This window comes from Chrysochloris asiatica, unplaced genomic scaffold, assembly GCF_000296735.1.
Source record: "Chrysochloris asiatica unplaced genomic scaffold, ChrAsi1.0 scaffold00240, whole genome shotgun sequence".
NCBI lineage: Eukaryota > Metazoa > Chordata > Mammalia > Afrosoricida > Chrysochloridae > Chrysochloris > Chrysochloris asiatica.
In genome coordinates, this window is record NW_006408758.1 from 1,067,622 (window position 1) to 1,069,660 (window position 2,039).

The window sequence follows — 2,039 nt, forward strand, 5'->3', positions numbered from 1 at the left end:
ACCTACCAAACATGATATCCTTCTCCAGCAACTAGCTCCTCCTGACAATATGTCCGAAGTATGAGAGACGAAATTTTGCCATCCTGGCCTCCAAGGAGAACTCTAGCTGCATTTCTTCCAACACAGATCTGTTGGTTCTTTTGGCAACCCATGACACTTTCAGTATTCTCCTCCAACACCATAACTAAAAAGCATCAATTCTTCTATGGTCTTCCTTATTCACTGTTCAGCTTTCACATGCATATGAGGTTATTGAAATACCATGGCTTGGGCCAGAAGCACCTTAGTCTTCAACATGATATTTTTGCTCTTCAATGATTTAAAAAGTCTTGTGCAGCAGATTGATCAAATGCAACACATCATTTGATCTGCTGACTGCTGCTTCCATGAGTGTGTATAGTTTATCTAAAAATGATGTTCTTGACAACTTCCATCTTTTCTCCATTGATAAGAATGTTGTTGATTGGTCCAGTGGTGAGGATTTTTGTTTTCTTTACATTGAGATGCAACCCATACTGAAGGCTGTGCTCTTTGATCTTCGTCAGTAAATATTTTAAGTCTTCTTCACTTTCAGTAAGCAAGGTTGTATCATCCACAAATCACAGGTTGTTAATGAGTCTTCTTCCGATGCTGATGCCATTTTTTTCTTCATATAACCCGGCTTCTTGGATTATTTGCTCAGCATACAGGTTGAATAAGTATGGTGAAATAATAGAACCCTGTCACACAACTTTTTTAATGTTAAACCATTCAGCGTTCCCATGTTCTGTTTGAACAATTTGCTCTTGGTCCATGCACAGATTCCTCATTAGCACAATTTAATGTTCCAGAATACTCATACTTTGCAATGTTGTCCATAGCTTGTCATGATCCACACAATCAAAATCCTTTTTGTAGTCAATAAAGCACAGGTAAACATCTTTCTTTTTTTAATGTTTTATTGTAAATTATGTGATAGTTTACATGGGAGAACATTAGTTTTACATTCATCCTAGTGTATATCAATTCATTGCCACAGTTACAATCCCCTGCATGCAGCATCAACCAACCAAAGGGTATACACTACACACCTGCCCCTCAGTCATCAGCACACAGACCCTCTCCCTCTCTGTGTCTAAAGTCCCCAGCTGCTCCATCTCTCCATGTCATCATCTGTGTCTCCATCTCAGGCATCACTCTTCTCTGGGTTAAAATGTTAAAATGGATGTCAAAAGAGACACTGAAACTTGCTCACCTGCGTAGAGATGCTAAAGGAAATGGAAGAAATGAGGAGGTCCAAGAACTGAACAGAAAATCTCCAAAGATCAACTCAAGAAGATAAAGCCAAATATTACAACAAAATGTGCAAAAATCTGGAATCAGAATACCAAAAAGGAAGAACACTCTCAGCATTTCTCAAGATTGGGGAATTGAAAAAAATTCAAGACTTGACTTTCATTATTGAAAGATTCTCTGGGCAAATTATTGAATGATGCAAAAAGCATCAAGAGAAGAGGGAAGGAATACACAGAGTCACTGTACCAAAAGGAAATGGTTCATGTTCAACCACTTTAAAAGGTAGCATATCGTCAAAAGCCAATGATACTGAAGGAGGAAGTCCAAGGTGCATTGAAGGAATTGTAAAAGAACAAGGCTCCAGGAATTGATGGAATAAAAATTGAAATCTTTCAAGAAATTGAGGAGGCACTCACTAATCTCTGCCAAGAAATTTGGAACACAACTATCTGGCCAACTGATTGCAAGAGATCCATATATGTGCCCATTCCAAAGAAAGGTGACACAGCAGAATGTGGAAATTATCAGACAATCTCTTTGATACGCCATGCAAGTGAAATTTTGCTAAAGGTAATAACGAAACATCTGCAAGCATACTTTGACAGAGAATTTCCAGAAGTACAAGCCAGATTCAGAAGAGGCCATGGAATGAGGGATATCACTGCTGGTGTCTGATGAATCTTGGCTGAAAGCAGAGAATATCAGAAAGATGTTTACCTGTGCTTTATTGACTATGCAAAGGCTTTTGATTGTGTGGATCATGA

At 38.5% G+C, this 2,039-nt stretch overlaps 1 pseudogene; it reads left to right on the forward strand.

Annotated features, from left to right (window-relative positions):
• Positions 1-2,039, forward strand: part of LOC102841171 — a 68,797-nt pseudogene that overhangs the window by 3,323 nt on the left and 63,435 nt on the right.